Raw genomic sequence first — 14,259 nt, forward strand, 5'->3', positions numbered from 1 at the left:
ACTTTATTTGAAAAATAAAAGTGTCCTAAGAAAATGAAATCATGAAAATCAAGATCTTTTAAGACATTTTAAAAAAAATAATCAAGCTTTCCATATTTTTAACAAATCCATTTTTCCATATTTAAAAAAAAAAATCATGTTTTCAGTTTTGTTTTTTTTTTTTTAAAAAAAAAACATATGGGTTTTAAAAAAAATCAAATTTTCAATTTTTTTTAAAACGGGTTTTAAATTTATTTTTTTAAAGAAAATTCAGTTTTTTAATTTGCGTTTTCAGTTTTTTTTTTTTTTTTTAAAAACGGGTTTTAAAAATAAAGTTTTAAAAGAAAAATCAGTTTTTTATTTTTTTATTCTTAAAAATTGACACGTAAGCTGATTTTTTTTAAAAAAAGAAAATAAATAAATGCACATGTGGCAAGGAGAGTGTATGTCACTCTCCCATATGAGAGTGGGCATCAACGTTTAGGGGGTAAAATATTACGGTTTTAAATAATTTAGGGGGGTGATAGGATAAAAAATTAGGTAAGGTGTGTTGTAGCAAAAACGCTACTAGGTGAGGGGGTAATGATGCCTTATCCCTTAATTATTTAAGCAACTTGGTAGCCTTATGAATTTTGACCAAGTTTGTTTATCAAAGTTCAACAGCTAACAGATTTGCTGAATATTCTACCCATATTGATGATCTAACACATTTATAATGTCTATTGGAAAAACCAACTTCGTCAGAATTGATTATAATCAATTCTTAGTTTTGTAAACTGATAGTGAGAAAACATTCACAATCAAATCACATATAAGGGTAGTTATTTGTATATATAATTTGATAAACATTGTTAAATCTTGTTAAAATGATAACTTGCTATAAATTATAGGTTAAAATTTGCTGATAGGATGAAAAATCTTTACACTAAAAGTATATAGAACTCATGTCCATCATAATAAAAGTAGAATATTAGGTAAGAATGTATTAAATAATATTAAACCACACGAATCGGATTACTTTAATCACCTATCTTTCAGCATAGTATCTCTACTATTAAGTAAAATAGTATTGCCATAAGCGGGTAAAATTCATAAATAATCACTTTTCGGCTCTTATAATTGAACAATAACCATTATCATGGTATTTTAAATTTCATTAGTGAACTTCTTTCATTGTTATGGAATTTAATCTTTAGTTTTAGAAATTCTACGACAGTGACTATTTTTTTTTAAAAAAGGGTCATGAAGTGGCTTTAGAGCTATTTTTGTGAATATCTCACGGTGTGCCTTATTTGGGTACTGCTATTTAACGTGTACCTCTTTTTTTAAAAAAATTATTTAATATGTGTCCAATATTAATAAATTTCGACAAAAGGCTGAGCTGCTTCCGCTTCTTCTTCTTCTCCTTTTCCCTTCTCTTATTTGGGATTTAAGACAATAAGATAATTTTTTATTCATTGATCTTTGTTTCGCTTTGCATGAAACAACATGTTCATAATGGTTGAAAAGCTTAAAAACAAATGGGTGTTGTTGGAAAAGCTTGAAAATACTGACAAACCACCATTGTTGCAAAATAAATTTGTTAGATTTAGTTTTGTTTTGCCAAATCGATGATTGAGATTATTGTTATTTATGATATACAGAGCTTATGTTTAAAACTTGAGCTTATTTGAGGTAGATTTAGGTGCTCATTGTGTTTGATTATCGAAATTCGAAAAACAAGTTGCTGGTTTCGGCAAAAATTTGTTCACCTGACCTTCATGCTGAAATGTCTGAAATTCAGCCAAATATATGCCCTAACATCATGCCAAATGTCTTAAGTTTGGCCTTGAATAGCACAACTTCAGTAAAAAAAAGTCTGAAATTCGGTCTTGTAAGGCCACAACTTCAGTGAAAAATGTCCAAAGTTGCCTTGGCAACCAAAACCAAACTTCAGGCAAAAATGTCAGATGTTTGTCCTTCACAAGGCCACACTCCAGAAAAAAATGTCTAAGTCAAACTTTATACGTGAATTTTCACAACTTCAGTCGCGCATATCTGCTATTGTTCTCGAAATTGGCAAACTTGTCAAAAAATAATAATAATAAATAAACCTCGGATTTAAATTAAATAATGGCCCTAAAAGCGAATATGTGCAATTCATCTGCTATTACTACGCCATAAGCTTCCGGAACTAGGGCTTCATTATATGGTTGCTTTTAGAAAAGTTCTCTTCTTTTATGAAACATATTAGTGGCATTTGGCCCGTGCTAAGCCGAGCCTAAAACTAAACTTAAAAGTTAAATTTATAATTATTTATTATTTTTTCCCGCTCTTTGTGACATTAAATTATCGAAAGATTAGTTCAGGATTTTCTACGAACTCCTAAAAACTAAAGACTTCCCAAACATCTAAATTACACAAAAATATTTTAAAACTGAGCAAAGATTCTTTGTTGTCCTTACTTCAGACTTTCTTTACCTTCAATAAATGATGTAAAGTATAAATGATATAAAGTCCCTTATTTTTTTAACAACATCCAATATGAATTATAGCGTTTCTTAAGAGGACCATAAAATTTTCTACATTTATCAAATTTTTTTTTGTGTGTCGCCTTAAGTAATAAAGAAATAAAGTATGAGTAAAAATGAGGCATATTAATAAGTTGCGGTACATGTCACATCACCTCCAAAAGAATTAGTCTCTAAGGGGTTTTGTAGTATCAAAAAAGGCTTGAAAGTGCCTTGATATTTTTATAATACCCTAAAGTAGATAAAACAATAAAAGACAAAATATAGGGGCAAATTTAAAAAAGAAAACGTTTAGTTGGCAACCCTTAATTGTAATGTAATCAAAAATGATAATTAAGGACTACGAAAAAGTTAGATTAAACCTTATTATATATGGTAATAAGGGGGAAACAGTCTTCTTTTCTTTTTTTCATCTCTTAAATTAAACTAAATTTATTTCTTTAAAAGCAATATTCCTTTTAAAGAGATAGCTAGCTTTGGATCCCAAAACACCTTTAGCTTTGCCAATTCTCTCTTTTGCAGCTCCACTCTGTTTTCAATGGAAGGGCCCCACAAAGAAAGAAAAAAGAATTGGTGGACCACCACACAAAAGCATAGTCGCGGGACCTTATAAGGATGCAGATGCTGGATTTCATCATATGTGTCTGTCCATCACACTCCCTTTTGCCTTTTGGTTTGGCCAATTATCAATAAAGTATGTGCTCATGAGTACGAGCCTGATTGGATGGGCTTAAAAAATAGCTTATAAGCTATTTGTCAAAAAAAAAAAAGGTTGAGGTAGCTTAATTTTTTTTTTATAAGTTACTTATAAGCTATACAAGAACAAGGGAGATATCCAGAGTTGCAACAACTATAGAGGTATCAAGCTACTAAGCCATACTATGAAAGTGTGGGAAAGGGTGGTGGAGATGAGGGTGAGGAAAGGCGTGTCTATTTCAGAGAATCAGTTCGGATTCATGCCGGGACGCTCAACTACAGAAGCCATCCATCTTGTGAGGAGACTGGTGGAGCAGTATAGGGAGAGGAAAAGGGACTTACACATGGTATTCATTGACCTAGAAAAGGCTTACGACAAAGTCCCAAGAGAAATCCTATGGAGATGCTTGGAGGCTAAAGGTGTACCTGTGGCGTACATTAGGGTGATCAAGGACATGTATGAGGGAGCCAAAACCAGGGTAAGGACAGTAGGAGGAGACTCAGAGCACTTTCCAGTTGTGATGGGGTTGCATCAAGGATCAGCTCTTAGTCCGTTCTTATTTGCCTTGGTGATGGATGGATTGACGCGGCAAATTCAAGGTGAGGTGCCATGGTGTATGCTTTTCGCGGATGACATAGTCCTGATCGATGAGACTCGTAGCGGAGTTAACGCTAAGCTGGAGGATTGGAGACAAACTCTGGAGTCTAAATGGTTTAAGCTGAGTAGGACCAAGACAGAGTACTTAGAGTGTAAGTTTAGTGAAGCACCTCAGGAGGCCGGCTTGGAAGTGAGGCTTGGTACCCAAGTCATCCAGAAGAAAAGTAGTTTCAAGTATCTTGGGTCTATTATGCAAGGCAGCGGGGAGATTGACGATGATGTCACACATCGTATTGGGGCAGGGTGGATGAAATGGAGGCTTGCTTCCGGAGTGCTATGTGACAAGAAGGTGCCACCACAACTTAAGGGAAAGTTCTACAAAGTGGTGGTTAGACCGACTATGTTGTATGGGGCGGAGTGTTGGCCAGTTAAGGTTTCTCACGTTCAAAAGATGAAAGTTGCTGAGATGAGAATGTTGAGATGGATGTGTGGCCACACCAGGAGTGACAGGATTAGGAATGAGGATATTCGGGACAAGGTGGGAGTGGCCTCGGTGGAAGACAAGATGCGAGAAGCGAGATTGAGATGGTTTGGGCATGTGAAGAGGAGAGACACGGATGCCCCAGTGCGGAGGTGTGAGAGGTTGGCCATGGATGGTTTCAGACGAGGTAGGGGTAGGCCAAAGAAGTATTGGGGAGAGGTAATTAGACACGACATGGCGCAGTTACAGCTTACCGAGGACATGACCTTAGATAGGAGGGTTTGGAGGACCCATATTAGGGTAGAAGGCTAGTAGATAGTCTCATTACCCTGCCTTATTAATAGTCGCATTATCGTAGTATAATTTCTTGTGCTCTAATTTATGCTATTATGCTATTATCTGTTATTTCCTGTGCTTTGATTATTCTATGTTATCTGTGTCGCTTGCGTTACTTCATTTCCATATTGCTTTGAATCTCTTAGCCGTATCTGACCTCTTTTTATGTTTTTATTGAGTCGAGGGTCTCTCGGAAACAGCCATCCTACCTTGGTAGGAGTAAGGTCTGCGTACACTCTACCCTCCCCAGACCCCACGTTGTGGGATTTCACTGGGTTGTTGTTGTTGTACTTATAAGCTATTTTTAGCTTATAAGTTGCTTCAAATAAGCTAAGTCAAAAGGATTCAATTAATTTTTTGAGCTTATTTTAAGCACAAAATGACTTTAAGCTGACCAGTCAAATACTCAAAAAAACTGAAAACAACTTATAAGCAATTTATAAGCCAATCCAAATGGGCTCTATATCTTTTTTATGTATAAACATGTATACACTAGTGGTTTTAGGCCTGGGCTTAAACTAAGATTGAAAGTTAAATTTGTAGTTATTTTTTATTTTTTGTCCTCTTCTTTGTGACATTAAGTTACTGAAAGATTAGTTCGATATGTTCTGCAAACTCTAGCACGGGCTCAAAACTAAGATTAAAAGTTAAATTTGTAATTTTTTTTAAAAAATCACGCTCTTTGTCACATTAACTTATTTAAAGATTAGTTCGATATTTTCTGCAAATTCTTAAAAATTAAAGGCTTCTCATATATTTAAACTGCATAAAAATATTTGAAAATTGAACAAAAATTCGTTTTCCCCCTTACTTTAGACCTTTTTTTTTCTACGTTCAAACAAATACACGACAGAAAGTCTCTTAATTTTTTAACAACATCCAATATGAACTATAACATTTTTTTGCACAAAACAATGAAAAACAGTTTGGTTCTAGAGACATCAAATAGATATGCTATATTTATTCTTTTGTTGAGATTTCATTGAGGTTACATATAAACAAAGATAACTGTCAAATAAATAAAAATAAAATTTCATACTTTGAAAATGTTTGTAGATGTTAATTCAATTATATACAAAGTATATAGAAAGGATGAAGAAAATTAATGACTTTTCTTAATATAATTAGAGTTTCCTTTTACTTTCTAAAAATTTGCGTGATGAGAAAATGACATTTTTTTTCCTTTTGCTATTCTAAATGGTACATTATTTTATAAAATATACATTTTAATTATTTTCTCAAACACAAATGATTCAATGCCTCGTGATTCGTTTAATCATGTTTCCCTATGCTAACAAACACCGCCTAACAGATTTTTTACCCGCATAAAAAAATGATACTAAAAAAACATTGAAAGTTGACTCCCTTTTGCCACAAGATGTTTGGCATTACTATTGCTGGAAAACTATAAATTGTTTCATTAACTACATATTTTTCAAAGATGTTCTCAACATTTAAGCTACTCCATCAAGTTCATATTATAATTTCTTTTTATGTAATTTTCAAGTGTAAATATATATTAAAAAATATATTTATGAATTCATATCAAAATTGAACTGACTAACCGCGTAATACGCCTTGTAGTTTTTTTAGATGAATGTGGTATAAACTACAAGTTACATTGTTCATTATGCATAGAAATATAATTAAGTATCATATTTAAAAAATAACAAATCATATGATTTTTTTTGCTAAAAACACAAGTACGATTTTGGAAAAAAAAAACCTTTTTGGTTTGCTTTAGCTTTTCCAGCATTCGACGGCCCTTCAATAGCCTTTTGTGCGGATATTGCACCTGACATATAAAAGAAGGTAGATATTATCCCCAGATGTGTGACGAATGAATAAAGAGGTATCACAGACAGTGCCACGGAATCCCTCTAGAGCACAATATAGTGCTGAAACAAATGGAAAAAGCTCTGGGAGCTTGCTTCAGTCCATAAAGAGCTTTGTGAAGTACATATCCTGGATGAGTGGTATCCAGAAAATCAGGAGGTTGAGACATGTAGACCTCCTTAGGATTTTTTCGCTTCTTCGTCAAGCTCTCAAGCAGCTCTTTCAACTGCCGCCTAATCCCTTAACATGCTCAAGAACCGAGAGTCGAGTAGCTCCCGCTGAAGCAATTGTAGCAGCTCCTGCACCTATTGATGTTGCACCTTCTAACATTTTGAGTTTCGAATTCTCCTCATGTTTTTTTCATCATCATGATTTTCTCTTCGAGAGCACTCGCTTCATCGATAGCGCCCGACAAAGGAATGATTTGTTTCCCAAAGCCGACTTCCTTTATCGAGCGACTCTCTATGTTGACAATAACAGCGATAGGCCGAGCTGGGTTGTCTGAAATAAGCAGTCATTTTTCTCAGTCCTAATCCTAATAAATACCACGTGAAGCGCGTGATCACCTACACCAAATAATATCCAAAAAAGAAAGTTAATTTCTTAAGCATGAACGATAGGGGTAATCAACGTACAAACAAACAAAACATGCCAATGAAAAGATTCAAATTTCAATATTTTTAACAAATGATTAGATAAAAATAAATAGTTTAGGTAACAATATCTAATCCAAATAAAGACCAATTTTATTTATTAAATTTTCAAAGTTTCACACTGAATAATTAAAGAACTGTTAATTAGAGAAATTTCAATTTTTGTACGCAATACATGTTTTAGTTAAGGTAACTGCAAATATGGTATATTCTCTCATTCAAATTATGCATAGTGACGTTTTTTTTTAATTGACATCATCACAATTGACAATTTTTTAAGCGTATTAAGAGAACCTTAAAATTTTCTAAATTTTCCAAAATTGGTGTGGCACCTTAAGTAATAAAAAAATAAAGTAGAAGTAAAAATAAGGCATATGAAGAAGTTACAGTACATGTCACAAACTTCAAACAAGTTAGTCAAAGAGATTTTCTATAATAAAAAAGGCTTGAAAGTGCCTTAATATTTCAAAAACACCCCATAGTAGAGGAAACAATAAAAGACAAATATAGGGGTAAATTTGGAAGAGGAAACCTTTAGTTGGCAATCCTTAGTTGTAATGTAACCAAGGATTCTAACTAAGTACTACAAAAAAATTAGATTGACCCTTATTATATATAATAATATATTTATATGTGCTTATTTTTAAGCATAAACTTTTTTTTTTCTTTTAACATTCCAGTCACCAATTTATGAAAATCAATTTGCAAATTTAGAACTTATTAATGATTTATACCTTACATATAGAAGCTTACATTTGAATTGGTTATGATTAATTTTAATAATTCGAAAACTTGTTTTTACAAAGTCACTAAAGGAAAAGGGTAAGTAACAAGATAGTAGAGTTGAATAAGCCCAAATTACTTGCATTCATAATATTAAAATTCAAATTACGATGTTTAGACGAATGGATTATCTTTCAGGAACTTCTAAAACTTTCTCAAGCTAATGATCATTTTAGTAGATTTAAAGTACTTTTATCCATTCAGAAAATTCAAATATCTTTAAAGAAAAGAATAAGTTTGAGCAATTTTCCTTCTATTGTATATCTCGTTGTATTATTTATATTGTACATGTATCTCTTAAATAGACTTCAATACAAGATGAAAATGAAAAGAAGACTCCTAAACAAAACACTACGACCTGATAACTAAGGCTCCTAGTGAAACTCTGTAAAGATAGTAATGGTTTGGTATCATGGATAAGTAAAAATAGTGATGGAATAAAAAAATAATATTATCTTATCCTTTGTTTGGTTACTAATCGTGAGATAAGTTATCTCAAGATTAAAAATAGTGCTGGGATAAGTTATACTCATTAGAGGGCGGAATAGTAATCTTGGGATAACTTATCCCAGTATAAAACATTGAAATTGACTAAAATAGCCCTCAGGTTCTCAAAACCCTTTTTCTACTACATAAGATGGAAGATATTTTTATAAACAAATAATTTTTTCTTAAAAGTTATGCAATGCATGTTACTTTTAATATAACAAACCAAACAATAAATAAGAAATAATATCAGGATAACTAATCCCAATATAAATAATCCCAGTAAAATTTATTCCATCATAATTAATCCATCATAACTTGTGTTCAAACCAGAAGGGTAAAACCAGAAAAAGACAAAACCCATGCTACTTCGAATTGGGAGCGCAACTTGTTATCTGTTGCCCGATCCACACACAAAAAAGGAATAGCCCAAACTTCATTATAAAGATAAAGTAGCCCAACTTCATTATAGTGTATATAGCCATTTTTTTTGCGCGGATTGGCCTTCATACGGACTGGTCTTTAATTTTTATCCCTCAAATCACTCGTCTTTAATTTTTGTCCCTCAAAAAAATCCGCATGGTAAAGTTTCATAGAAACTATGCCTTGTCCGGCATAGTTCTGTATAAATGAAGTTATCCGGCATAAGTTGTGTAGTAACTAATTCGTTCGGCATAAGTCTATAGAAACTTTGTCTTGTCCGGCATAAATTCTGCCTTGTCCGACATAAGTTCTGTAGAAATGAAGTTATGCCGGATAACTTAATTTCTACAGAACTATGCTAGACAAGGCATGATTTCTATGAAACTTTGCCTTCCGAAATTAGGTCATAGGTCCGAATTTCTTTTTTTTCGATGTCAGGGGTATTTTCGCCCACTTTTTTGTTACTTAAAGTACCGAAGGGCAAAAATTAAAGACCATCGATTTGAGGGACAAAAATTAAAGACCACCCCAAGATAGGGGCATTCGTGCGAATTGCCCGTATACAACCAAAAACAATTAATCCAACTCTTTTCTTGTTTGCTTTGTCACTCCAGCTTCGTAGCTCATGTGCTCAATTAATCCTCACAGATAGCGGTCCAAGCAACGTCCGGTGAAAATGTCAGCGATTTGGGAGGATGAGGGTACAAAAGACAGAGAAATAAGCCCATTGAGCATTTTATCACTAACGAAATGACAATTCAATTCTATATGCTTCGTTATTTAGTGAACTAAATGATTCTTAACTATGTGAATGACCGCTTGATTGTCACAACGAACACTGATTAGAATGGACAACCAAACTATAAGGTCACTAAAAAGAACCATCCAAAATTTATGCAACCAAATGGTGAAGGGGCCGGTATTATGCTTCTGATGGTGATAAGGAAACAACTTGGTTGCTGTTAATCATTTATATTTAAAATTACTTTAAGACTGTAAAACTGAAATCAAAAGAAGAAGAAACAATCCAAACCACCGATTTCACAGTGCACCCTTAAAGAACTTAATCTTCCACAATACACGAGGTTTAGGATTATTTTCTCCCAGTATATATCGGATTTAACCTTACTGGTGTAGCGTTACTTCAAACGCTAGTAACCAGCGAACTTAAATAGCAACATCAAATAAAAGAGAGAATTAAATTTTTTTTTTAGGAAAATCTGAGGAAATGACCAAGTATTTATAACCAACAGGTTGGGTCAAACGAAGAGGTGTAACTTAAAAAGTTGCAAAGCCGAAGTCGAAATAAAGCAACGATGGCACAAGGTCATGCTATCTTCCCAACTCTTTAAGCTAGAGTGGGATTAAATTCCTCTCCCCAACTTGCTTTTGAATGTATACAAAGAGAAAAAGAAGATACCCTAGTCAGAATCTGCGGGATCTGAGTCGATGATCAAACAAGAATCGGTTTCACCAATTTTCTAGATGTATGAAACATATATATATATATATATATATATATGTAAAACGAACTAAGGTAGAGAAGCAATAGATGATTTATAACATTAGATATTCATGGAGTATTTATAGTTGTAATGTGTCACGACCCAAATTTCAAGCCATGAAGGCACTTACCCCTACTCGGTAAGCGAACCATCCACATATAATTAAAATAGTAGATTATGCTGAAGGAATAATGTAAGGCCAAATCACATAACTAAGTCTCGTAATCATATATAAGCGGGAAAAGTACTACAACCCGAAATCTAATGTCATAAGTACAAGAACTACTAGAATAAGAAGTACAAGTCTAAATAATCATCCCGAATACACTGTCTAACAATGAGAGAAATAGAAATAAAGAGGAAAGGTAGTCCAGTGCTATGAATCAACCAGAAACTCAGCCCGAATCCTCTAAATGATTGCCTCAACGTTAGGTAAATCCTCGTGCTTTGATCCACTTATACTAGGGATAGACTTTACACACAAAAAGGTGCAGCAAGTGTAGAGCGAATACGAAAAAAAAAACGTGTACTTAGCAGCATCGTTGGCCACCCTAAAGTAAAACAGTGATGATGGTTGATCTTCTCAGTGCTTACTCCCATACATAACAACTAATAGTTGACAAGGGCATATTCGTAATCCAACAACTAAAAGGATAAGTAATTCGCCCAATTCAAAAAGTATTCAAGTAATCAATCAAACCAGATAAGTAAATTTCAACCAATCCTTCAAATAAGCAATAAATAGAGAATCAATAAAATGATATGTAAAGGCCATAGATATACACACGCTCCTTTAATAGGGATGCGTGACCCATAGGGCACTTGTCACGACCCGACTAGGGGCCATGACGGGTACCCGGGGCTAACCACCGAGCATCGCTCATACCATTACCCATCGTACTCATCAAGCGTTCATTCATTAATCTTATACTCAATTCATAGGAACAACCATTTTTCACTTCGAAACATAATTACCTTTATATACATAAGCCCTTCGGCTATCAAAATAATATACATACAATAAGGACATCGTGAGACCATACTACCCACACATACGTATCTATGAGCCTCTACTAGAGTGCTAGACATAGGGACGAGATAGGACCCCGTCATGCCCAAAACATATATATATATACATAAAAGAATAAATCAATGGCACCTCCGGAATAATGGGGTGCTCTCAAAGTCTGCTAGTAGCTCCTACGAGTCTGGATCACCTCCCTGCCTACGTGTGGGCATGAACACAGCGTCCAAAGAAAACGGACGTCAGTACGAACATTGTACTGAGTATGTAAGGCATGAATGAAATGAATATAATAGAGAAATCATAAGATGAAGATATAACCTGCTTAACTTTTAAGAATGGATGCATTTCATACATATATCATATATAATCGTATTACATATATCATCATAGCACATACATCCCCATATCATATATAGACCATCATCGTTAACCTGTGTCCGGGTAACCATCATATGCCGCCCACTAGTAGTGTTATGCCTGGCCCTCTGGGCTCGGTGTAACCATAGCAGCCCGCCTTAGCGGTGACATGCCCGGCCATTTAGGCACGGTGGAATCGTATGCAGCCCGCCCTTGCGGTGACATGCTCGGCCGTTTAGGCACGGTGGAATCGCATCGTCATATACTCATGATAAACTTAACATTATTATACATCTCATAGGCATATCATGACCTTATCATAACTTAGGATCATTATACATTTATCATCAAAATATACATTAGAACTTGAAGGCAACTATGGCTATGTCGGGGTGACATAAGGTTGTGAACCCCCGATTACATTATGGAGTGATCATAATCATCATATCTCACTTTGAGGGGACTAACATTTTAAGGTGAGTGTACACATGGAAAAGCATCAATGGAACCACACTTAGGATCATTAACCTCATGGACATCGTACCTCACTTTAAGATTCTTTATACTTAACTCATCATCATCATTATCGTGCTCGTATCGTATCTCCTTCCTTTATCATATGCGTATGTAGCTCTTTCTAGTCATGGACTCATAATTTCCGTTTTTTAGGAAGATCATGGAAAAATAGGAAGATTCATGCCATAGGATTCATGCCTTAGAAGGAAAGGATTAGCCTTACATACCACTTTCGTTTAACAATTCTCTCACTTAATTGTTCTCCTTCAATGCTCACGTGTCTACCTTCAAGAGAATTCACATCAACATTAGCTAATCGATTATATGAACGTGCTTACTAATGCTAGAGAAAATTGGGCAGCATTTCCTTTGTTTATACAACTTTCCTCATATTATTTATCAACTCCCAAACATCCATAACAACATTCACAATATTATAAGCAACAATCATCATTCATCTACATTATCCACATTTCACAATTTCACTTCAATTCCTCCATAATCATGGTCATAGTTAACTATTGCATTTTCTCACATATAATACTTATCCATGTTCTAAATTTCACTTATAGCATACTTACAATCACAACATATCAATATTCATGACTCATTCCAAACTACTACTCAAAATCTCATTATTCCTATCTTTGTGACCCATTTTCTATATCCTTCCATAATCTAAGTCTCTCAACCTCTCATTACCTTAAACAACATGAAAAGATCATAAAACTTACCTTAGATAGTGTAGGAATAAGCCTTGAGTGGAAATACTTCTCTTGTACCAAAACCCTAGTTCACTCCCATTGGAATTCCTTGGCTTGGATGAACTTCAATGAGTTTCATACACTTGATTTTGTTGGTTTGATGAAGTTAATCACAAATCTCTCTTGGGTTCTTGTGGATGAAGAGTGGAGAGCTCTCTAGAATGTTCTTGAAGTGTAAAGTGAGGAAATGAAATAAATTGGATGGGGTTGGGTCCTTATATCATTTTTAAAAATCTGTCCCGACCAGATTCTACGGACCAACATGTCACGACCCAGCCTCGTGGGCCGTGACTAGTGTCCTAATTGGACACCCAAACCCATTCACTTACCAAATCGACATATCAAAGACTTATTCAGATTTAACATACGTTATTTTGCACAGATACTGAGAACAGACGTCATCTTAAGCGGTCACCTGTAACAGAAATATCATACAAAAGCCGGCAGGCTGGCGGAATACACATCGCCCGGATATACATACATATACAAACATATGGGCCGTTTCGGCCATAATAGCAAACAGGACCGCTTAAGGCACAAGTCACCGACATAATCGAACAAACACGACCCATGACCCACATATATATCTACAGGCCTCTATAAACCATAACAGAAACATATGACGGGACAGGGCCCCGCCGTACCCCAAATAGTCATATATACAGAAACATGTACAACAAAGGATATGTACCAAAAATATGAGCTCCGGATCAAAGGAGCACTCCGAATAGCAGAATAAGTGTCCTACACTGGCGGGTCACCAGAACGAACGTCTGTACCTGCGGGCATGAAACGCAGCCTCCGAAGAAAGGGGGTCAGTACAAAATATGTACTGAGTATGTAAAGCATGAAATACAGTAATTCAAATCAGAACTGAAATAAGGAGTATGAAAAATGGATACAGAGTTAGTATATCAAAATCTTTTCAGAAAACATAAATCATGCATAGGGCTCAGGAACGTGGTCGCCACTCCGACACTGGCGCCACAACACATCATACTCCAGAAGGTTTCAAATCTCCGTACAATCCCCGAACATATCGTATCATCATAACATATCACAACATCAGAACACATCATATGCCATATCACATCATAACGCCGTATATAAGCGGTACCCGGCCCTATGGCGAGGTCTCGGGAACCGTAACACATCATACTGCCGAATATAACATAGTGCGCACAATCACAAAACCGGCCCGGGATCCGGCGAACGATATCATAGTAGTATGCACGAGCGGAGTAGTGAGGAAACCATATGCATATAAGTACATAAATAAATTTCAAAACTCGAGGGATAAATATATTTA

This window comes from Lycium barbarum, chromosome 5 (assembly GCF_019175385.1).
Source record: "Lycium barbarum isolate Lr01 chromosome 5, ASM1917538v2, whole genome shotgun sequence".
In the NCBI taxonomy this organism is placed as follows: domain Eukaryota; kingdom Viridiplantae; phylum Streptophyta; class Magnoliopsida; order Solanales; family Solanaceae; genus Lycium; species Lycium barbarum.